The following is a 27,030-nucleotide window of genomic DNA, read 5'->3' as shown; positions in this document are numbered from 1 at the left end:
AATGAGTTTGACAACAGGATTCAAGAGATTTGACTGGAAAGTGAAGCTCAAGAGGTGAGTTTACTTAATCTACTTCAATAGAACAATAACAAATGCATACGCGTGGTAAGCTGATCATAATCCTTGTAATAGATATGGAGTTTTAGCTACCTTGATATAATAAAAGTTAAATAAAAATAGTGCAGGGATGTGAAGTGTCTGAGGTCTTTAAAAGCTGTCATTTACTTTACAGTGACACAATTGTGGGCAGAAGGAAAATGTTCCTTTTATCTTCCAACAACTTAAATAAACACTATTTGGTTTGCCACCTTTCTGTTGTTTACTGAATAACAGGAATATTTGACAGCTTTCAAAGCTGTCTGTGGGTTTCGGATTGAGTTCTGTGGTGTCATGTCTGAACCTTGCTAACAATAAGGTTTGTATGTATAAGTCTTATCATAGGAAGCTTGCTCTAGCTGGATACTTACATATGAGCATTGCTGTGACAACATAATTTTTTCTAAATTTTCAAGTACAATCAGAACATTCCATCTATTATGTTATTACTATTTTTAGCATTTTCTTTAGTAAATACTTTTTTATTGAAATAATAATAAAAACATGCATGAAAATGTTGATATTAGACTGATATAAATCATAATATATACCTCTATAATAAAGACAAACATGTTTAACAATATAAAATAAACTATGGGCATATTTTCAATTGTTAGCATATAGATAAAACCACTAAAATGTTTAATATATACTATTCTATAAAAACAGTTACTGTACTAGTCTATTGCTTCCATATTATCCAGTACCAGTCCAAAGTAATTTAACACTTTCAGAATAGAGAAGGCCGTATTTTCTGGTTCCTGAACCTCTGAATGACAATAAAATTCTTCCTAAACATTTAATCATACTAGCCCATTGAGATTCATATGATGCATTTTATTTTCCATTTATTTTATTTATTCTTTATTGACCAGGTTAGTCCTGCTAGCTTATTAGTCTCTTTTTCAGGGGAGACCTGAGGTGGTATTTATACTTCTAGGGGAAATTTGGCCAGGGCATCAGAGAACTTTCCCTAATTTCTGCAGTAATTTCTGTGAGTGTTACTAGTGACTAAGAGCTCATATCCTGACCATAGCACAGTGGCAGCTGGGAGGAAATCTGTGCATCCTGGAAACTGGAGGTGAGGGAGCAGAGGTGATTGACAGCTCAGGAAATGGAGTTATAGTAGATTCAGAGGTTTTGTTTCAAGAATGTTTTTGTGGAGTTGAATAAAAAGTTGAAGAATGCGTTGTTGCAACCCTCCATTTGGGAGGGTTGTGGGATAATATCTTGCAAGAAATGATTACTCAAAGTTAACCCAAGAACAGTGGTGAAGTACCTTGGGAGAGATAATGGAAAAATAAAGGAAGAAGAGACACTGGAGGTTAGAGAAAGAGATGAAAAAGGGAAAAAGAAGAAACCGTATGTTGAGATGGCAATAAATATACTGAGAGAGAAAAGAAGTAAACTGAAAAATATAAAAAAGAAAACCAGTTGTAAGTCTGGAAAGTAAAAACGAGGCTTTACTGAATATGTATGAGGTTTGGGACAATGTTGTTTTACCTCTGGGTGGGACAATTCAGGAGGTAAGAACATCTATTCTTATAAACCAGAAGACTTTTTGTGACATTATATTTGACAATGTGCAAAGAATGGAGAACTTTATTAGTACATTTGAAAAAAAGAAACATGAAAATCTTTGGGATGAGTATATTATAAAGATTGCATTCAAAGAGACAAATTAAAAATTATATATACAGTTTTGAATAGAGATTGAAAGAGAGACTTTAAAAAGACATTTGGAAGACATTTGTAAAGAAGTATAGGATATTGTAAACATTTATGATGAGAGGGATTTGTGGACTGGGGATGGAACCACAATGTCATTTTAAAAACAGAAAAAGTTAAAATCATGCATATACAAAGTGTTATAAATGTGGAGGGAAATCAGAGTTAAGCAACATATGGCGGTAAGTAACAACATATTTTTATGTGGAAAAGAGGTGCATTTTGTGAATAATTGTGAAAAATGTTATGTATGTGAAAAATTGGGACATGGAGCAAAAAATTGTGAGTTGGAATGTTATAAATGTAAACAATAGGACATGTATCAATGGACTATACAGAAATAGAAAAAGAAAATGAAAATGAAAATAAAACTGAAGAAAGAAAAGAGGTAGAAAATTATAAGGATAAGTTAAAACAAGAGAAAAAATAAAAATAACAGAAGAGAAGGTAGTTAGCAGGAAAAAAAAAACAAGAAAGATATGTAGAAAAATTCAGAAGTTATTGATAATGAAGAAGATATAAATTGACTGTAGTGAAAAAGAAAACTTCTATAGGCAAATTACTTAGAGATAGGAAATGAAAGTTTAACAATATAAATTTAAAAGAGAAAAGAAAGTAAAGGGATACAAAGAAGGGAAGTGAAAAAAATAAATATTATCTAACAAATTAAAAAATAAAATAAGGAATAAGTTGAGTAGAAACTGTAAATGTGAACAGCTTTACAAATATAACAGATAATATGAATAAAAGCATTGTAAATTCCTGTTATAATGAAATATGCAGATAATATCATTACAATAAACAATCTCTATTTTGGCTGGAAAGAGTAATTCAATGTTTAATAACATTATTAAAAGGAATAGGGTTGAATCCTATAAAGAAAAAAGTCAAGGATTAGGAGACAGTAATAAGATAGTAGGTATACAGTTTACTAGAACAGAAATCAATATTTTAGAAATAGGATTTGGTATTAACAAAACAAAGAAAATACCATGGGGAAATGTAATAAGAACCATAAAAGGAATATGTGCATTATGTAAAACATATAAGCTGCCTCATTAAAAAAAGCTAATTTGGTCAATTCTGTATTGATAAGTAAAATTGTATATTTAGTAAGTGTTTTATGATTCCAAAAGTATTGAAAAAGGAAATAATTTAAATAATCTTTTTCTTTCATCTGGGGATCAAGACTGAATCCAGTGAAAAGAGAAGTATTGTTATTAAAATAAAGAAGATGGTGGTTTAGGATTTATAAAACCAATAGTATTTGGAGCATCTTTGAATTTATAGAAAGTATTAATATGGATAAAGGATGACAAAAATTAGTGGGAAAGACATTTGTAAGTACAAAGTTCTATGGGAAGAAGTTAGATGTAATAAAAGAAAAAAGAACGTTATGTTGAAATGCAAAACTGTTTAGACAAAATAAGAATATGGAAGATAAAGACTGATGATGTAAAAAAAAGGAAAATATTGTATGAAGATGTAATGATTCAATAATTTTGTATTAATTCGTGGAAAATTTGCAAGATAGCAGAAGCTATTAAAGAAAGAAGTAAATGGTGCAAAACGGGGTAGAATGTTAAGATTTTTTATGGTGGTTAAGTATAAACAAACAAACTGCTAAAAGCAATATGCCATGTAAAAAGAAAAGTGAATGACTTTGTTTGTATTGTAATGAGGAGCAAAGATTGGGACATGTGTCCTTAACGTGTAGAAGAGTAAGAAGGTTATAGAAAAAATTGTGCAAGGAGAATTTATTTTGAAAAATAAAATATAAAAGATAAAGATATAAATATGGATATGATAGCCTATGGATATTATATTTAAAAAAAGTAAAATAAGAATAGATAAAAGAATATATTATATGTTACATGGGTTATTGGAATGAAAGAGTTACTGAAATTATGTTTAATGGAAAATTATTTTTTTCCAGCAATTATAAAAAGGATTAAATGGTGGTTGTGGAAAAAGGAGTGGAAGTACAGTAAAGTAGATATTGTGAGCTCCTCTTCATTGTAAATGCTGGTGATGGAGTATATGAATTTGTAAATATGAACGTACATAACAGAACACAAATAAAGGCCCCCCCCTACTCTTTTCAATAGGTGCCATTGAATCTTTTATACCCACATGAGCTAAAACCAACTCAAGTAGATGGCACCTCAGTTTAATATCTTATCAGGATAGCACACTCAGGAATGGTCCTTATACTGCTCTGCAGTATCAACAATCAACATACCTTCTGCATGAAAGGTGAGTGTGGTACCTGGTGTGCCACTGACACTGCATTCTTCTGAAAGTGCTATTATTGCTCTTCTAAAACTTGTAAAACAAAACGGTATCTTTCTCAATTATACCTGTACTTGTATATTACTCTTGCATCCTCTTGCAAGCCCAACAAACATGATTTCCAGGTGAAAGGTGTGCATATTCTGTTGAGTGTTTCATATTCTTATTTCCTGTTTCCATCTCATTTTTGCTGTCTTATAATACAAAAAGTGTAAATTCCCAGCACTATTATGTCAGCATATCCAGCAATTGTCATTTGTCCTTCTTTACTCTTTATAGAACTTTGTTGTAATTATGTTCCAGAGATGAATGAATCTCATCTACTGATCACAGTCATTTCCTAATTATGCATATTAGTCCTTCCCTACACATACTTCCATTGTTCCAGAGAGTGGTTTATTCCTTTTAATTAATTTCATCAATTTCTTAAAGCTTCAACTCTACTGTTTGCTTTCCTTCACTTTCCATTACATATTCATAGATGCAGCCCTCTGTACTCATTCTGACATCCTTCTATTTCTTCTGGCTAGAGTGCCTACTCATATCTGTATATTGCTTATTGATCTCTCTTGTTATAGTTACCAGATTGGAGTAAGTGAAGCATTATCTGGATTCAATATCACCTTACAGATAATTTGATTTACCATTTTCAAAATACTCACAATGTCCTGCTATTTAGTGATGCCTCTCCATATCCATTTGCTGATTGGAGCAGTGAATCTATTAATGCCCTATTGGAAAGCCTAAATATTCTGGATACTGTTCTTGCTTAATAGGCCTACTAGGTCCTAAGCACTTTTATTTTTACAATGTGACCAAAACTGTCTTGAAGGTATTTAACTGTAGTCCAGATATTAGTTCAAACTGCCTACCATTTTAGAAATGGTGACAAAATAACAGCAATGCTCTCTCATAACAACATGCTGTCATCTACAGGTAATAAAGATCTTCTTTTGCCTTTTTCTTCCTTTTGCATTTTATTGAAAACTGCCCTTATATTGTTTGCTAAATCTTAATTAATAAAATAAATACTCAGAGTGAAAATGGGCATTTTGAGTAAAAGTGCATTCTGAGCGCAAGTAATCATTTATTTGCAGTTTGGAAATCTTTAATAAGTAGTATACTTTTTATTATGAAATCATGCCCAATGTATCTTGGCCCTAAGATAATACAGAGTTAGTCTAGACTGACTGTTGGATACAGTGATACAAATGTATAATCTCACAGTAGAATTGAACAGAACCTTAGATTCAAGCATTTCATACCAATCGTTCTATAAGTAGCATTCACCAACTGAAAAGTTATTTGAAAGAAAGAAGGAAACAAAATTAGTATACCTACTATAATACAAGTCTGATGAAATAGTTAGATGAGTTGGGGAACTCAGTTATAAAGGCTGCATCATCCAGATTTCCTCAAGAAGTGGCAAAAAATAAATTTAGACACCAGCCTGGAGTACATTAAGTTATTTATTGATTATTTTAAACCTTCAGAGAATATGTTATTGGAAGTGGTAAAAAAATCAGTAGCTTCTTTTTAATAACTATCCATCTGTTGTTGTTATATTAGCATTGGATGAGATTTTGGATAATGACACTTCTTATGAGAATAGACTGCAAAATCTTAAGAAGAAGAAAGTATCGAGAGATGTCACAGATTTTCAGAATGGTAATGTGTTTTCATGGCCTAAAGTGAGATCGTGGGGTACATTGGTTGCTGAGGAGACTGATGAGCAGACTTACAGTGGGGATATTCCTGGGGACACTGCCAAGACAATTCTGACTCCATTGGTGTCTAATATCTCACTGGCAAGGGAGCCCGCAGGATTTTTTGCAGGGGGGGTGCAAACCCAGAGCCCCACCCACATAGCTCACCCGCCTGCCAACACAGCCCCGCCCAAGTCCACCCACCCCCACACAGCCATTCCAGTGTCCCATTACTTGGCTATTTCTCCCCATTTACTGTAGACACTGTTCAAATCTGTGTGCATACTGTGTTATGCTTTAGTTCTACAATGATGACAGGCAGTTGGATTTAAATTTACAACTTTTATTTCAAACATTATAGCCCAAACACTGAGACATTTACTAAACCTAAACAAAGCAATAGTCTTGCAATGAAAACAGACTTGGCATTAAAGCTTCTCTACTTTTGAAACTCACATTCAATGAAGCGGCATTGAAACCCACATTCAAAGAAAATGCATCTGGCCAGTGGCAGGTTATTTACCTTTGAACTGTTTTCAAACAATAGGCTCCTTGCACACCATTAGGGCCATGCAAAAGTTATTTGATTTACCTGATTGTATTAATTATAATATATAATTGAATTATATCCCTTGTATTATACAGCAACACTTGTATATTTCAGTGTTTCATCTACAAATTCAGTGCCTGCTGCCGTCAAAGAATAAATTGCCTAGGTTAAATTAAAAAAATGGTAAGCTGGTATATTGCAATAGAAAATGGATGACAAGCTGAAAAACAGGTTCATAGTTATTAGGCATCTCATCCAAAGGAGGACATCCTGAGGACTGCAGCATACAAATGTATATCCTGTAGGAATAGAACCTCAAGCCTTTACATTAAGATGCGAGTATTCTACTTGTGGTGCTACTAACATAGCTTTAAAACTTTATACCACAATAGAGATACCATTTGCTAAACAAAATGGTTGCACATTGTAAATAGACTTGGCATGAGCAGCAGTGAACCTTAAAACTCACAGTTCCTTGAAAATGCACTTGAAAATTCCACCTGCTAACTCTAACTTGGGCATTTCACTTTCTCTCTCTTACAAAGATACCACACCCCTCAAGGCTTCACCCTTAGTGCAAGAAATCTTGACAAAGCCTAAAATAAATAGGGACAAATTATAAATATGGCTCTCAGAAAATTGCAAGAGTAACAGGATTTGTGTTAGTATGCAGTCTCATTATTTTTTTAAGAGGAATATGGGGCAAAATCTGGACAGCAGGGGTATGCTACCTCCCTCATACACACACCAAATAATTCTGGTCAGACTTGAATTAGTTCTGGGAAGGTTGCACTGAACGGCACCGTGCTTGATCTGAAGTGGGTGAAATCCTGGTAGCTAGTGATTGCAGCTCAGCAATGTGGAGCATTAAAGCATTTTAGCAGAGCATTGTTTCATCACTACCTATTGTGTTTGCACATAAGCTGTAGTCATTTCAAACATTTGCCTTTTTTGATTTTACCCACCAGAGCTATTGTGTTTTGACTTCATTGTGGAGCTAGTTGTTGCAGGGCTTGGCTTTAAGTAAGGTAGCAATGCTTATTTACCATATACCATTAAAGCCACCCAACTACAAGTGTACTAACACACAGACACTGCTATAAGACACTGGTCTCCAATAAAATGTAATGAGCTTCTGAAAATACTGTAATCCTGTCCTTTTATTACAAATACTGTCATATGCATTTCAATACCCAAGGCTTATACATTATCTAGCTATGTAAATATTCTCTGCATGGCAACAATGAAAAGGCTTTCAATGCTAGCAATTCTTTAACAATATGCTTACTAAAGCTTACTTGCATCTTACAATGTCCGACAAGCTTACTAAAGCTTACTTGCATCTTACAATCTCCGACAAGCTTACCTGATGTTCATTAAACCATGGCTACTTAAACAGAGCAACAGGACACTGTGATAGCATGCAGTTCCTGAATAATAAGAAGCATAAATCAACAGTATAAAAATCTGATAGAAAACCAGAACATTTTGCAAAATCAAGGACAGATGAAAAGCCACAGTCATATTTGTGATCTACCTTGGATGGGGGAATACTCTGCACACTTACTGCATAACTGCTTCTTGCCTTCCTTGGACACATCGGGAGCCACTACAATGGGGGCTGGGGTGCAATAAGTATGTCATAATTTGAAGGCTCTGACACTCCTACCTCTCAACTTCAGAGCAAGAAATCTGGACAAAGCCCTACATAGAACTAGAAAATATTGCTCTTATTAACTTAATAGAACATGTAAATCTTGCATTAGTACAAATTTTCTGAAGGGTATAAAATCTGAAACTCAAATATCTGCCATTATTTTCTAACTTCAATCTTTAATGACTTGCCACTAATTTGCCAGAAACCACAATTTTATGAAAAACAGACCAAAATGTGATGCAAAAATACCTGTCAAAAAAGGGACACCTTTTTAATATTAACCGTTAACTTGAAGCAGCTAACAAAATAAGAGCATCCGCATGCATTTCTGAAATAAAGGTAATCTACAACTGATCATTACAGTTATAATTGTAAACCCTCCACATTTTCTTCCAAAATTGCCATTTTGGAGGAGGCATTATTAGGGGAGAGCAACATTTTGAGTCAGAATTGGGGACAATTGAGATGTTTGGATATTCCTAATCTACAAAGTGATTTGCACGTACCTCTCAACCTCTTAATGCAGGAAATCTGAACAAGGCCAAATATATTGGGGAACATAGAAACACTACTAAAAATTGCATTTTTCTGAAGATTATGACATCTGAAACTCAATGTCTGTCATTTAATGGCTTAATTCCTAAATGATTTGCTAGAAAACCACAAATTTTGAGAAACAAACCAAAAATAAGCAGCAAATATCTATTAATTCTGCAAAGATATGGACAACTGAGAGGTATAGTTCAACCGGGGCTGTCGAGTTTGCTACCCCCCCCTCACAAAATCATGGTCAAATGGAGCCTCCCCCCCCTGCAGCCATTCCAATGTCCCATTCCTTGGTTATTTTGCCCCATTTACCATAAACACTAATGTGCATACTGCTTTACTTCTGCGATGATTTAGGATTTCATTTGAAAGTTTTATTTTGCATTTTACAGCACAAACCCTAATACATATCTGTTAAAGCAATGCAGTCTCAATGAAAATAGACTAACATTAATACTTCTCTGCCCTTGAAACTCACATGCATTGAAACAGCACGAAACCCACTTTCAGAGAAAATACATTTTGCCAATTGCAAATATTAACTCTGGGCTGTCTTCAAAATCATAGGCCCCTCGAACATAACATACACATGCTCTTTGATACACCTTCCTGACTGTATTACATTATATTCCTTGTACAATACAGTACAGTTGTTAAAGGGCATTTTAAATTTATTGTTTTGAAAATTTTTCCAGTAAACAAAGAAACAAAAGCATCCACCAATGACAAAATTGCCCAATTCAGAACATTTCCATCATAACGTCTACTCAAGTCCACCAGTATCAGTAAAAAATATACACAATCTCTGTAGTAAAATCCACATTGAAGAAATTTGTAACTAATAGAGGTTGCTGCTAGCAAACACTTTATATGTCATTATTTAATCTACAAATAAAGTGCCTGAAGAATAAATTGCCTTTGTTGCATGCAGTAAAATGAAAAGCTAGTAATACGCAATAGAGAATGGATAGCAAACTGTTAACAGGTTCATAGTTACTAGGTATCTTTGCCAAAAGGACTGCAGCATCCACCCCCTTTACAACACAATACAGCATCAGCAATGCATTTACCTACTGTGGGAGTAGAACCCACAGCCTTCAGCAAGTACACTATCTGTTGTGCTATTAATGTAAGCAGACTAAACATAATCAGCACTAAACTTTTGCTCCCCTGCAGCTCTCAGCTCCTTGTAAAATCTATCGACACTCAGCTGTATCTCTCAACTTTACAGCACAAGAAATCTGGAAAAAAAATTTATTGGGGAGGGCAAAGGCCAAACAACAGGGACACATTTTAAACATTGCTTGTATAATGTTTGAAAGTTGCTAGAATAAAATGCTGCATTACCACCATACATTTCACTGCCACGTCTTGAACCCAGGGACCCCGTGCAAAAGTCAAAGCAACATACCACTACGCCAAATCAGCTGTTTTGTGAAAGAGGAAGACTGAAACTTTACCATTTAGTGAATTCAGTTCTCACCATAGCACAGCTGTCAACCTCTTAGCACAAAAGACCTGAACAAAGCCAATAATGGGTGACTACAACCACCAAACATTCAGTGAATTCAGTTCTCACCATAGCTCTCAACCTCTTAGCAAATAACACCCGGACAAAGCCAGTAATGAGAGAATATAGCCCCCAAACATTTTCAGTGAAATCAGTTCTTACCATAGCTCTCAACATTAGCAAAAAACCTGGATGAAGCCAATAAATACCTGGATGAAGCCAATAAATATCTGAACAAAGTCAACACGAAACAGCCCCCAAACATATTCAGTGAATTCAATTCTTACCATAACTCTCAACCCTAGCACAAAACCTGGATGAAGCCAATAATGGGGGGAATACAGTCCCAAACACAGGGATACATTTCAAATATCCATCTTGTACACTTAGAAAATTGCTAGAATAAAAGCTTGCTTTTGTTACCATACACTTTCTGAAGAAAAGTCCAATATTTACATTTATTAACCAGGAAAGTCTGACTTTGAAAAAAAAGCTAATTTTTTAGCAGAGGCCCAGGGAGAAACACTCCAGACAGCCAAGAATATCAGGCAACAAGGACACAAATGCAGAAACCACAGATTTTATGAGGAACAGAAAAGGTATGAGGGAAAATCCTACAATATTTTTACAAATGGTGGTGGGTAGGGAATTCAGGCTCTTGCCACTTGGGCCCAAGGTACAGGGTTCAAGCCTTATTCACACACACACACATACACACACACACACGCACACACACACACACACACACACACACACACACACACACACACACACACACTACCTGAACGGGTCCCATCTTCTGTTCCTGCCTGACTCCCCATCTTCCAAATACCCTGTCTAAGTTCCCACATAGTGATGATGTCAGCCCATCTAAATGATGTCATCTTCTTAAAGAAGACTTTGTTTGAAATGCTGTAGTCAGAAAACTTGTTAGAAATGCTGTATTCATTGCTCACTGGATGTAAGGAGGAAGATACAATCCATGACAGCTGCTCCTCAGGTTTTTTTGACCCTACCATTGCCCATCAGGAATATGGGACTGAGGATAATGTCTCAATCATAGAGTCGAGGATGGAAGAGAAGGAAGAATTCATCCAAGATGTTAATACATCAAATGATCAAATGGATGTGGAATGTCACTCCAACACTCTGATATGGAATATTTAATCTAAGAGCTTGACAGATTCTCAGTCATCAGTGCTAGAGAAAGGTCTATATTTCATACCATCTTGTAAAGCAGATTTTATTGAGACAATGATAGATGTTAGAATATTTGCACATATAGTTATGTTGAAGGCCATGTTTCATTGTGCAAATTAGCATACTTTTAAGAAAACAGGTGCATTTAATCCAGTATTGAAGTCAGCCATAGAAGTCTTTTGTAATGTATGTGAAGTGGATTTGTTTAAAGACTGCATTTCAATAGAGGTAAGAGCAGATACTTCAGTTTGACTGAAGAGGAATATGGTGCTTTTAAAGAAATGCAGCGTGATGATAGTATTCAGGTGCATGCAGCAGATAAAGGTGGGGTGATTGTCGTTATGGATCACTGTTTTTATATTGATGCAATACTGACATCATATAAGACACTATTGTATATTCCAGGATTTCTAAAGTGGACATAGATAATATGATTAAGTCAGTGTATTATACTTTAAATGACTGTTTGTTACATGATGTTATATCCTGGGATGTATATAAGTACTTTGTTGATGAACAGCCTCTTATACCTGTATTTCAGTGTCTTCCTAAAATTCACAAAGATAGAATGAATCCATTATGAAGCCGACTGTTTCAGGGAAGGGCTAGCTTACAGAGTCCATGTCGATCTTTATGGAGTAACATCTTAGACCTATATTGGACAATATAGGGAGAGTACTTAGAGACACTAAATAGTTTTGGAAAGATCTGCATATTTTTAAGAACAGTGAGGTAATTGGCAGTGATGTCATATTAGTAACTTTAGTCGTCAATTAATTTTTCACAGTTATCCATAATAATACTGGGATTGATTTTATTAGATTGTTTTTGAGTACTCATAGTCAGTATAGTACAAAGCAGATTGAGTAATTTTGTTTATTGATTGAGTTGATATTGAGCACAATATATTCCTGTTTCAGGAGACATATTACTGGCAAAAATCAGGCATAGCTATGGGCACTTCTTGTGCCAATAGCTGCTCCAATATGGCTATGGCACACGGGGAATCAAAATATGTGTTCTTTAATATTTTTACTTTGCAGATAAAATGTTATATGAGATTTGTCAATGATATGTTGATATGGGCTGGTACAACTGATGGTTTATTGAGATTTGTAGATTATTTACACACCACAACTTTTTTTGAGGTTTACATGCACATATTCATCTGAGGAAACTGATTTCTTAGATGTGAGTATACAAAAGGATGCTATGAACATATTTAATACAATTTTATATAGGAAACCATGTCACAAAAATAATTTAATACACAGGACAAGTATGCATCCAAGTTATGTATATAAGAATGCTCTTAAAGGGCAAGGGATGCGGATATCCTGACTTAATAATTATGAAATGAGATCTGAATGTGACTTGGATGCTTTAACATGAGATTTTGTTGACAGAGGTTATAGTGCTAGAGAAGGGGAATTTATGAGAAAGGAGACCAAATCTCTTAGACAAGGTTGAGTGAGACCTTATTTCCCAGCACAGAATCATGAGGGGTTTGGCAGTAGGATAGCTGAGAAGTGACAGGGATCTGCTCCAATGCTTTATACAAGTGATACTGACAGGATATGTGATATCATTAGGAAGAATCGGTCCATATTAAAATCTGCTGATAAGATCAGAGATATAGTAGGAGACAAATCTAGATTTCTTTCTACAAATAAGTCTCTTAAAATGATTCTGTGCTATAATGTAAATTAGAAGACATATAGGAGAATTGAAAGGAACAGAACAGGTACCTTTCTGCTGTGCTAGTCATGCAACTTTTGTAAATATATACAAATTTTCAATTTAGCTTTGATCTTGGAGCTAACTGCTGTACTAGAAATGTAGTGTATCTTGCACAGTGCTTAACATGCAGTTCCTTCTATGTCAGTATGACTTGTAGATGTTTGAGGGGACGCATGCATGAACATGTTAATGACATTCGTAAGTTAGATAAGCGAAATACACTTGCAAAACATGTTAAAGAAATGGATAATATGCACAGTTTTAGTTTTATAGTGATTGATTCACGTGCAGATGATCTGAGGCTGGGAGATATCAATAACAAGGTTGAGCAAAAAGAACTTAAATGGATTATTAGGCTTCAGGCTAATAAAGGTTGCAGCTTGAATGCTAGTGTTCATAAAGGTTGCAGCTTGAATGCTAGTGTTCTATTAAGGTCAGTTTTAGTATCACTTGACTTGTTTATATGAATGATACATTTAGTTACATCATTTCCTCTGCTGCAAAATTGTTTCTATTGTATATTAGGCAGGATGTGAAACAGATTGTGTGACTTTTTAATGATTTTTAATAGTATTTAAAAGAATGGAATTGAACAATGTTTTTATGGTCTGAACAAGCGCCATTTAGCTGAGGTGAAAGTGTTTACCTTTTAATAAAGTCTTTGCTGGGTTTGACTTGCTTTGTTTTGTTGTTTTAGATTTGTTGGTTCTTAGTAAGTCATTCATCTGCTAGTGTTTTTTTCATTTTTTAGAATTTTAAGATTTTTATGGCGGTTAAATATAAACAAACAAACTGTTAAAAACAATATGCCATGTAAAAAGAAAAGTGAAAGAGTTTGTAGAGTGATGAGGAGGATAGAGCATAACATGTATTCTTAACAAGTAAAAGAGTAAGAAAGTTACAGCAAAAACTGTGCAAGGAGAATTTGTTTTGAAATATAAAAAAATAAGATATAAATATGGATATGATAGTTTATGGATATTATTTTTTTAAAGAAAGTCAAATAGGAATAGATAAAAGAATATTATATGTTACATGGGTTATTGGAATGAAATATTTATTGAAATTATGTTTAATGGAAAATGATTTTTCCAGAAATTATAAAAAAGGATTAAATGGTTGTGGAAAAAGGAGTGTGAGTCCAATAAAGTAGATATTGTGAGTTGTTCTTCATTGTAAATTTTGGTGATGGAGTATGTGAATTTGTAAATATGAAAGTTTATATACAACACAAATAAAGGAACCCCTATTCTTTTCAGTAGGTGCTATGGGATCTTTTATACCCACAAGAGCTACCTCTAACTCAAGCAAATATGGCCTTAGTTTAATAACTCACTGGAAGGACAGCACACTCAGGAATGCTCCATCAATCGACCTACCTGGTGTGGGAATAGAACTCACAGCCTTCTGCATGAAAGGTGAGTGAGCTACCTGTTGGTCCACTGACACCGCATTCTTCAGAAATTGCAGTTATTGATCCTGTAAAACAAAACATTCCACAGAATTTAATAAAATCCATGTAGGCACCATGTAGAGCCTACATGGAATATATCCATGTATACAGCCATGGTTTCCCCTCAGCAGAGCACCATGCATATTAATGATGGTGTGCTGCTGAAAGAGAGCAAAGGAAAAGGGATGATGAATCCCTGTAGGGAGAGGTGTAGAGGCTACCCATGATTGTGGATGCCTGGTCAGATGTTATGTACAGGGTGAGACTCCCTGCTACTGTTCAGATGCTGTGAATTGTTTTAAATGTGCAATATTTTATTTTTATGAATTGTTTCTTCTCTGTATGTTTGTGTGCCATTGCGCAGAGTGTAGCAATGCCAAGCTGTGCTCAGATATAGACAGCTGACACCTGCTACACATCCAAAAATAGAAGCAGTATATATTTAATTATCATAATTACATTTTTTTAAATGCATTTTGCATGGCATGGTGCAGAGCACTGCAGAGACAAGCAGCACTTATACATACATAGCCGACAGTTGCCAGACATCAAAAAATAGAAACCGGGTGTAATTAATTATTAATTTTTGTATCTGTTTAAGCATGTTTGCACAGTACAGCATGGTGCTCAGCAACACTAACAGGTAGTCCAGTAGTATAAGTGAAAGCATACTAGCTTTTATAATATCCAAGTAGCTAAATGGGTAGAGTTACAGCCTAATGCTTAATAGGACCTGGATTCGAGTCTGTAGAAGTCATAAGATGTCTGTAATTTAATTTAGTATATATGTTTAATTTTAAAAACAAATTTGTGAAATATGGCACTGTTGCACTGTGCTGAGCATGGCTTAAACATGCTAATGGCTTTACTCTTTGCACATTGCTAAGCTTCACTAAATTTTGGTTATGCAAGCTTTCACACTGCTTAGCTCTGCTTAGTTGGTTTGCACTCTGTTAAGTGATGCTGTGCTTCTTTTGAATGTTGCTCAGTGACGTATAAGGGTGGGAAAGCAGACTGTATTAGGTGCAATAGGTGGGAATTCAGCACCATACTTTGGAGTCTGTTATCTACTGATATGCCAGATGGTGTTGGAGAGGTGTTTGGAGCAGAGATGGGGTATGCAGGAGTCCAGGGTCTCTGTTGGGCTCCTGGTAACGAATTATGAACCCAGGCTGAAGCAGGGCAGTTTCCAGGGCTTGAAATGGGAGGTGGAGGCCTGGAACCAGTTGGCCAGAAAACTTACCAGTGCTACTGGTATCCGCCGCATTGGTGAGCAGTGTCTTCACCATTATGATGACCTGAAGAAGAGAAAGACATGAACCTTGGGCAATTGGGTCCAAAAGGCAAGAGCTGGTCATGTCCCACAATCATGTAAGTATGTTTTCCACTGTTTTATCACAATACAACCTGAATTTCTGCAAAACTTGTATGCATAATGGTGTACTTCTCTCCCAACAGCTGCAGCTGAGAGGATTTGCAATGTTGAGTCCTATAATGGGTGCCTGACCGGATTGCACCGTGAGTGTAGTAAGTATGAATTTATTATGATAACTGTAGTGCAATAAGCAAGAATGAGCAAAGCATTTACTGGAATAAAGTATACACAATAGAAACTGTAGTGCAATAAATGGGCAGCTAGAGCTGTAGTGCAATAAATGAAAAACAACAACTGTATTGCAATACAAAATGGTATACAGCAGGATCGTGTTGTCATAACCATTGCAGTAGAGCTGTATGCGTTGCTTGTCTTTAGTAAGGTTGCTGCAGTCAATTGTAACACTGTAATAGCTGTAGAATGCAAAACTAATGGTCTACAAACTGCATTGCCAACTCCTAGTATGGTCCAAGGCTGTCTCCAGGCCATTATCAGTCACATAATGCTTTCTGTTCCTCCTACTCCAATAAAGGTATATGAGTGAGGTAGCCCACTCTATGGGGAGATATTGTATGTGGACATCACAGATATTGTGTGTGGATGTCACAGACATTTATCAGCAATACCAATAAAATGTTAAGCAGCATTGTTGATTCTTAAAAAATATGTCTTAATATATGTAGCACGACTGTATTCCATGCATGTGTGTTCTACTGTCACTGCAGTCAAGTATAACATTGTAATTGTTCTAGAATGCAAAATAAATGTCCTGTAACATATATTTCTGACCTCAAAGTGTTGTCCAAGGTTGTCTCCAGGCCAGTATCAGCCACAAACTTCTCTCATTTCTCCCACTCCAGGAACAAAAGGTAAATGGCTGAGGTAGTCCATGTTATGAGCAGATATTGTATTTAGATTTCACAGACACTTATCTGCAATACCAATAAAGTTGTAAGCAGCATTGTTGATTCCTAAATAAATATGTCTAAATATTTCCAGTATGGCTGTATTCCTTGCATGTCTGTGCTAACTTGCTGCAGTCAGTTGTTACATTATTTGCAAATGTCCCCTGCAATCACAGCTATTGGATTCTATTCCCATGCCTGCCAACTAGGGTATGACAGCTGTCTAGTTTATGTACTGTACACAAACATGCCTATCGAGTGTCACAATTTCCTGTAAGGTAATTAAAACTACCTAATCCATCTGCCACAGGATTACCAGAAAAATGATTACCTGGAATGCAATGTATTACCAAATCCACTTAAAAGTCCATATTATGTGAAACTTTTCTGTGTAGTTGTGTACCGGCATTTGTTATTGCCTGGCCCATACTGACCCATGCTAACAGCTTGAGAGGTATGTACCTGCTACATCAGCTATAGGAGAATTGTAGTCACTGTACTCAAAGCAGACACTACACACCTGTAGAGTCCACTGGACAGATTAAATTTTATTCAATTGGCTTAAGAATGCAGTTATGTTGTCCTCACCCCTCTATCTGAAAGCAAGAGTTGAAAGTCATGTACAAATGCTGTCAAAGTGCACCATTGTTGCTGTACAAGAAATGGATAGCTACGATTCTATTCTATACCCTTCCTGTACATCCCTACCTGCATTTCATTATGTTTTACCCCTGCTTGAATCCCATTTCACTACTTTCATATCTCACAATTTTTCTTTTCTTTATATATTTTAGTGCAATACTGCATGACACGCCAGGTCACACAGCTTCCCTAAGCTCAGCTAAATAAATCTATATTGACTATATGTGTTTTTAAAATTGTAATAAACACTTACAAAACAAACCCCTATCCCATATTCCGAACTCAAGAACATCGCACCTGCAACCCACTTTATTAACCAGCCACACCACACAACTCTTAAAATAGGTGGTTTAAACAAAATATAGTAATTACCAGTTATTGTCATTAACCGTGTTTCAGCAAAGCTGCATGCAGTGCCACACTGTGCAAACTTGATTAAAAATTGGAGAAAATTGGAGTGTACCTTGGACTCTTGTGCAATAGCACACCACTAAAAAGCCAATGATATAATAATGAATGTAAGTGAGACCTGTGATAACAGGTAAATGTGCCCTTTTATCAGCAACACATATAAACACACATGCTAAAGCATTAATGGCAAAATACATGTTCAACTGAGATCCTGATGCAGAGATACATCCATATAAAGCCATGCACATACTGATGGATGAGAAAATGTTTGCACGGCCTGTATGTGTGCATATATATCTTGCAAATACGTCTACTGTAGGAATGACTCAGTAGCTCAGTCTGTTAAATGCCTTAGTAACAGTACATTTTACCACACACAGCCCTGGGTTCAAATCCAGTGGTGTTTAGCAGTGGAATTATAGCATTGTGAAGCCAACAAATAATGACTAAGTCATGCACTCTTTATCCACACAATGCATATCAAATGAAATGTCTGCATTTCACTGATGGAAGTCACAGGCCTGTAGATAGAAACACACTTCACATATCCCTATAGCAAAAGTGTCACATCATGCATTAATATACATTCACTGAGAAATTCATCTCAGGTACTGCAAATGAGAGCCACTAATATCAGAATGCTCCACACAATCCTTTCAAACTCAGTGCTGATTAGCACAGAAGCACACCTAACATACCTGCTTGTAACATGGACTGCCCTCATACATGCTCCAAATGACTACCAGACTCTAACACATGGCTTGACAGTCACCCACATGGTGGACATATTGTTATATTTATCCCCCATGTTGCTCAAGAATACAACAGGCATGTGGCATAATACTCTCTTAGTGATACTGTTGCCTAACGTACTTACCCTAAACACATGCCTTAGTTGGACTGGAATGGGTAGCCTCACTCTGGCTCTGCCTCTACAATGAGGCTGACACAGCTCCCACAGTTACTCCTCCAGCTTGTTCTCCTCAAAAGTGTTCACACTATCTGCCTATGCCTATTACCTGCAGCAGGAGCTGCAGACTGTAGCACACCCATCTCTATGCAAAAGTTGATGCCCATTGTGATGAAGTAGTCTCCTCACTCCAGTAATGTCCAGCACAAAATATCAAAAAGGGCACCTAATTTGCATGAAGGATTTATATATTGTACTGTGGTTGCATGCGATTGGCTGATGATAGTGCAAATCAGCTGTGTTGGCTGCAGTTAGCATTTCAGAACCACAGACTGGTTAAGTGGTAATCACCTGCTGATGAGAAGCATGTTAAAAAGGCAAGCAGCTGGCTATGGGGAACCATTCTGTATGACACTTTCCTCACACAGACAACACATATGCAAAGTATTCAGTATCAGCACATATCAGCAGAGGAGTACTGCACTCCATCAAGTATGTAACCATCTTGTTTACATCAGGATGCAGATGTCTGACTATACTCATGGGGAATAGGAATTACACCATTAAGCCTTTCTTAGAACTGTGATGATGACATGTCAATGATCTCCAGATTTCTTGCACATATAGAGGATGTGCAAGACATCAAGAGTGGAATGTATATTGTCAATGTAGTTGTAACAGCACACTGCTATTTGCTTGACACAGTTGGTTTGATATATTATTGGGGGGTTGCCCCTTGGGGACACACTACAATAGACTCTAGTGTCAGCTGTATGAACATACAGCAGTATCTGTCATGGCACACATGGGAATACCTGACTATCACTAGTATTCTATTTATATTCACACAATTAGTATGTTCGCACACTGTGGAATATGACATGTGTGATTGAGCAGTGGATATTGCCAGCCATTCTGTCCTTGCTGTATCTCTACATAGTGTACTTCCATGTATGTGATCCTGACATGTGTTCCCATGTTGTTGTTTTATAGGGAACATGTATGCAAGACACTGTGCAGCCTTCACGGATGCAGGGAATGAGTTACTACTGGAAGGGCTCTGTCAAAACCATGAACTCTTACTGTCCAGAGGGTGGCATAACTGGGAAGAGCAGGAGGCATTGTGGGCTGACCTCGTCCATAATGTCAATGCCACTGGTCATCAGAGCAGGACATATGAGCAGGTTCAACACCGCGTAATGGACATAATCAATGCCACATGCAGAAGCGCAGCAGATGTCAGGGATGTGGCACCACCTGTGGAAGGCCTGCAGCAGAACAACCACTCTCAGTCACTGAGGAATTCCTTGCAAATCTAGGCACACATGACAGCTCCCAGGCATCCATCACACTCTACAGTGTGGGTGTGGGTGCCACAGTGTCCACGGCAAAGGAGTGTGCAGGTAACTTTAGTTTGATCAGCATTGCAATACTGTAGCATTCAGTGTGTCAGGGCATACATAGTCTTATGTGGGTGTCAAGTCTGTTTGCTTTTGGGGGAGGGAGATGGGTTTTACTGCAGTTTGACTGTCATGCTTCAATATAGCAATTAACACAGTAACTACTGTAAATGTGAGATATATGGATGTATTACCTTGTGGTGGTGGAACATGCAGTGGTACTGACATTACCTCTACTTCAACTTTTCACACTTTCATCAGGTATTGGCCAAGTCCATGGTCCTGCTCCTGGTAAGCATAAGACTGTCTTGTTATAGATGTAGGTTTACAGCAGTGTAATCCCTAGACTGTCATCCCAGCCTGCTGCCCCCATTGCTGTACTGTCAGCATAAGTGCCAACTGCACACATATATTCTGACAGTATACATGTTAGCCTCATACATATGCCTTGTAGGTGTGACCACACCAATAGATGCAATGGTATTGACAGAACACTACAGAGTTTCATATGTGCCAACTGTGTAGAATCTAGACAAATGTCAACAGTGTTCCTCACCGCTGTTGATGAGATTACAATGTAATGAGATGTTATTTTCAAGTAACTACAGCTGTTAGTGGGAAGAGTACTGTCCTTCTGTCCTACTATATGAGGTTGGTTTTCAACAGGTCTGTCATAGTGACAACAGTGTATAGAGCCTTACATATATCACAACATAGTACTGCAGAGCATAATACTGCAGGTATTAATGCACTGATTTTTTTTCTTATCACTGGTGACCAGGGGGTTGGTGTCTGTCCCTTATACAACCTGATATCAGTGTATCCTTAGACTTTGATGATGATGTGACCACAGTGTGGTACAGGTGGGGATTTTCAGGGATGAATTTGTCCTAGAGGTTGACGTCCCTTTTCTGCCCTCATTGTCACTGCACACAGTCAGTATGCTCACACATACCCAGTCCTCAGAGGCCACAGATTTTGGACAGTTAATGGGGGGGCATTGAAAAGGAAAGTGTGGCAGCTATGCCTCCAGTGAGTGTAGACACTGGCTATGGTCAAAGAGCTGGTGAGGTCACACACAGGTGGATTGACAGGGGTGCTTATAGGAGGCCTGCTGTCAATCCACCACCTGTTGCAGGTGCCACATCATGGTTCACTCTGCGCATGTTTCGGACCATCATGGCGGCACAGGCACATTCTGAACAGAGCATCAGATGTATGCTTAGGGTTATGGATGCACCACAGTCTGACATCCGTGACTGCCTACACTGCATTGGAGACACCCTAGATCAGTTTAATGATACAGCGGACAGAAGGTGGGCTGAGACAGTGTCTGTCTTGGATCGCATATTGTCTGTGCTGGAAAATGTGGTTGAAGATGAGCATTGGACTCAAAGACGTATGTCAGAAACTCCATCTGCTGGGACTCCATGTGGCCATGCACAATCACGCTCCCGTAGTGGCAGTACATCCAGTGCTACAGAGGGGAGTGTGCTGTCTACACCCAGACATGGCAGGCATTGGGTTCATGATCCTGGGAACTCCTGTAGGGGACACTGTCCCAGCAAACAGCAGTCACCATCAGGTACTAGCACCACTTATGACCTTGGACATGGAGGTGCTAGTGCAAATCCTGGCAGAGCCAGTTCCCATGTTCAGGGCCAGAGATGGTGAACTGTCAACTCTACTATGTATGGTTCAAAGCTGTCCAACATACACACATGTAGGGCTAGCACTGTATACAAGCACACACTCAAACACCACTGCCAAATGCAGGTCACCTATAGACCCACACTGCACCTTTCCATGGTGCATCTTACCTGTTTCCCTTCCTGACTCACACACATGCTGTCAACCATTTGGGTCAGACTAGGCCTTCAGCAACCCACACAACACCCTGTGCAAGTGATGATACCTGTGCCACATCTCTGTCTTCCTTGCTATTGATTCATGGATATAAATGTATGTGTCTGCTGCACAGGGGGACTATATTAATTAACATGTACTGGTGTAATACAGTGTTGTTTTGCCATGCTGCTTGTAGTGGTTACCGACGGATACTGTATGCTGGCATTTGTCGGAAGTACACCACATACTTTTGTTACCTTATGTTGTATGATGTTGTAATGGCTGTATAGTTACACAATGACAGGTGTGTCACAGACCTGTTTATGTTTCTGTTCCATGATTCTGTTGGGATAACCTATGGATGCACAGTGGCAATAAAGCAGCATAGAATGGCATGTTAGCACAGCAGAAATATGTATTCAGCAAGGTACAGCATTAAAAGTGCATGGCTTCATAGCTTCATATGAGTATAACATGCTAACAAGGGCAATGCCGACATTCAGCATACTTATGCATCCCTAATCTGTGAAAAGGTCTGCTACCCTTGATAAGTGTCACCAGGGCTTTGGGAACTAACTCATCTACAAGCTGTGGAAATAGAGATGACCCATCTACAAATATCCTGTGTCCAGTACAGACAGCTGTCCAACACCAGCTATGATTGTCATGTTCTCCATCCCCTATGTAACTGCATATGATGTGTGTCACAGTAGATGTGTGCTTCACATGCATTGGAAGCCTGTTTCATGTAGGGTGTACTGTCTGTGTTATATACCTGTCTCTCCAGCATGTACTATATATACCACAGTGATGTTGCAGGCATATAGAACAGGTGAGACGGGTTATTCCTGTCATGTATATGCAGGAGGTACACAGTGGCATCCAACACCTTCCTGTATGGAATCATACATATCCCCTCCAAAGCATTTAGGAGACAGACTATACATGTACGGTCATGACATGGACTGCATAGGACATGTTATCTACACTGTCTATTGGTGTACCATGGAATTTGTGTGGCTGCTACAGTTGTGTGAAATGTCTGTGTAGTGACATAGCAAGGGTGCCATTGCACACAATGATAGGTGTGATGACTGCCATATTCAGTATAGCAGTGACAGTCTGGGATTTACATCCCAAACCTATCGGTATAGGTTGTACAACAGTGACTGCATTCCCACATCTTACCGACCAGTGAAAGTCAAAGGCTACATTACTGTCTGTGACCATAACTCCATGTGTAATGGCTCTACTGAGTGTGGTGTGCAGACACTACAATATTTTGCAGGGGTGGATGATTTCCTGCAGGATAGTATTGTGCAGTCGCTGGCATTTAGTCTTTGTCAGTGGCTCACAGAACAACTGACTGTGTCTTAGGTCATCCTTATATAACTGTTGGCTCTGTGTGGTATTCTATGACAATTCCTAATATGCAATCACCTGCTAATGTACTCAGTAAGAGGTCACTGACAGTGGCTGTGACTACAGAGAGGGAATCGGTAGAGGGGGTAAGCCAATAATGGAGGATGGTGAACTTCACTGGTGACTGGCATCATTGCAGCATAGGTCTTCCAGTGCTATCTTCCCAGAGTATGACTGTTAGACACTTGCCTATCCACCAGCTGACATAACACTCTGTACAAGATGTACACAGTTTCCAGCATGCCTGCTGGCCTAATATTGTCATACACCTTGTCAGGCCATGGTTGGTGGAGTGCGACATATGTCCAACATCCATTTATAGTGTAAGTCAATGGGCTCCACCGTTTACAGTGGATAGGTCTGATCTGGCCTTGAGAAAAACTAATAGTGTTTGGTCCAGTGTCAATAGGTGTATGACAGTGTTAGTGCTCATATCCATGATAACTTCTATCATGGTATTTCAGGTGACATGACTCAGAGATCTGGGAACACCGCTTGGCACTACTTGCTAGATGTCCTCTGTGCAAGTAAGTATTGCAGTTACTTCCAGCATGTTGCAAGAAGAGAGTCATGCAAGGTGTCTGTACAGACCCCAGACAAACACATTAGGTAAGTGTAATATGTACACACTGTGTTGACTACTCAACACACTGTGTTGAGTAGTCATGTGGTGGTTTACTTGCCCAAAGCATGGTCCAGGTCCTTACCTACAATGTCCTGCAGAAGTGCCAGGACTTTCCCACATGGGGAACCAATGCATTGCATTATGTGCTTACCAATATGGGTGACCAGCACAACCCCCCCCCCCAATGTGAGGTCCTCCCTGGTGGGATCTGGCCACAGATCAGTCTCCTTAGAACTACAAGCACATACCCCCTTGCAGACAATACAGACATATATGTCAAAAAAGCCATCTATTACCTCCTGTGGGATAGTTGCCATAGCACGACTGCACCTCCCCCTTCAGATAGAACAGGCAAGTATACAGAGCTCTATACCCATGCATTATGCCAGCAACATTACAACTGCAAGAACTCGGCTGTATATGACAGGAAGAACACAGGCTCATCATGGCTCAAGAAACCTGACTGGTGGACAACTGCCATTAGCAGGCTGTACAATAATAGGTGGACAGTGCTGTATGAAAGTTGGAGTGAGAGTGCCCCCCCAACATGGAGGCACTACCTTTCCAAGCAGTACTGGCAATTGCACATGACAGTATGGTCCCTCACAAGGACACTTCATATCTACAGTATGTGTTCAATGGGGTTTGTCTGCAATGAGTGTCATTGTCGCCTGTAGAATATAGACTAGCCAGAGGTGGGCTGTGCCTTGCATATGGGGCAATGTGTGAACCTGCTTGATTGCATATGCTGCCTATCTGTAGGAGGCATAGTAAATGGATAACTCACTGTAAGGACATTAACCTTGTATGAAATGTTAGTACTGCATGCTAGTGGGAGAGATTTATCTAGCAGACTTAAACACATGCTTGAAATAGAACCCTTCATAATGGCACGCAGATCACCTCAGTGCACTTCAGCACATGCTGTCTTTATGACTGGCTGGGCAACCATGATCTCAACACTGGGCATCTGCCTGTGTCCATCTTGGACTGGGGCAACACGTGCTGATCCTGTAACTATGGGTATAAAGATGTTTCTGATTGTGAAGGCTGTATGGCCATTATGCTAGTGAAGTTCAAATGTCCTATGGTTCCATAACATGATGTAAAATGCTCTAACAGACTCACAGACAATCACTGCGCACAAGACATGCCAAGGCATACACGTAATGCAAGTTGGCTGTATGTAGAGGAGAACACTTACCTATGTAATGGTACACACTACAGATCACAGTACATGATGAATGCAGCACACTTCACATCTACTAGTACTATCAGTTTAAGACATTTATTTATTTACATTTGTTGACCGGGAATGTCAGACTGGACGCAGGTCCATTTTCAGCGGAGGCATGGGGAGAAAAACTCCACAAATTAAAATATTACAGACATAGTTACAGATGAAGAATCCTAGCAATTAAAATATTACAAACATAGTTACAGATGAAGAACATAGTACATTCAGTAGATAACTAGCATCTGTTCCATCCACAATGTCATAGCAGATATTAACAATTGTTACAATAAGAAGTTACTGCCATATAATAAGTAGATAGGCATGGAAGTATCAGAGCTTGCTGTAATCAAAGGTAGTTTGTGGGATGGAAAAGAGGAAGAGGGTAGATGGAGTGGGAGAAGTTAGAGAGGAGAGTTACAAGGGCATAGCCAGCATGTTTTTAGGTGCGCTTTAAGTAAAGCTTTGAAGTGGGTGCATGATGGTACAGAGGTTATTGTGGGAGGGAGGGTGTTCCATAATTTGGCTATAGCGCTGGAGAATAGTGCTTCTCCAGCAGTGTTATTCACTCTAGTAACCTGTAATTGATTTTTGTTGCAGGATCATAGTGGTCTGGTGGTGAGATGGAGTTGGAGTAGATACTGTAGGGATGGGACCTTTAGAGGATGGATTACCAGTTTGTGGGCAAGTGCAAGTTGATACAATTGAAGGAGGTGAGGGAGTTCTAGCCAGGCTAGTTCAGTAAGTGAGAGACAGTGGTGACTGCGGTAGGATGCCCCAGTGGCGAATTTGGTGATTTTGTTGCAGCAGGTCTTGAGTTTATTTAGATCGCATTGCCTTAGGTTGGTACATATTAGAGAGGCATAAAGTAGGGTGGAGATAAGGTGTGAATTTACAACTGAAATCCTAGCTGCTTTGGTGAGAAGTTGCTTACTTCTCTATAAGGCTCCTAGTTTTTTGTGGACTTTTTTTTTTGGTCATGTATATGTGAATGTCAAATTTGAGATTGTTGTCTATTTCAACTACTAGCAATTTGGTGTGATCTGTTAGATGAATAGTAGTGTTGTCTTTTGCTGTGATGTTAAAGTGAGAGTTGTTCTGAGTATGTTTGGTGGGTTCGAAGATGAGGAGTTTAGTTTTGTTTGGGTTGAGTATTAACTGGGCCTTGGATAGCCAAGTTTCAACAGAGGAAAAGGCATCCTGTGTGACCTTTTGCAGTTCGGATAGGGACTGGGCTGAGCAGACGATGGTTGAGTCATCTGCATATTGTATGAGTGTGCCATGTTTGGTGGCAGAGGCTAGTTATTGGTGAAAATAGAGAAGAGCTGGGGTCCAAGGATGGATCCTTGGGGCACACCAATAGAGATAGGTAATTGGGGAGATATGTCATTTTGCCATACAACAGATTACTGGCGGTCAGACAGGTAACTCTGAAACCAGTTGGTGACTGATTGAGAAAAGGATAGGAGTAGAGAGATGAGTTGTTTGTGTGGGACCATGTCAAATGCTTTAGATAGGTCTAGGAATGTAGCAGAGGAGAAATGGCCATTGATTTTATGGTGAAGGATAGTGTTAGTAAAAGAGAGTAAGGCAGAGGTGGTGCTATGGTTTGGTCAGAAACCATGTTGAGTATTAGAAAGGAGGTTGTTAGTAAGGAGGTAGTCTGAGATTTGAGAGTGTATGCATCTCTCTAGTATTTTGGAGAGTGGAGATAGAATCACTATTGGGCGGTAGTTGGTTAGTTCTGTGGAGGTGCTGCCTTTGTGAAGGGGAATTATGT

This window comes from Protopterus annectens, chromosome 3.part0 (genome assembly GCF_019279795.1).
Source record: "Protopterus annectens isolate FY-2018-M chromosome 3.part0, PAN1.0, whole genome shotgun sequence".
NCBI lineage: Eukaryota > Metazoa > Chordata > Ceratodontiformes > Protopteridae > Protopterus > Protopterus annectens.
The sequence above is the reverse complement of the archived record's forward strand: the minus strand, read 5'-3'. Positions refer to the sequence as shown.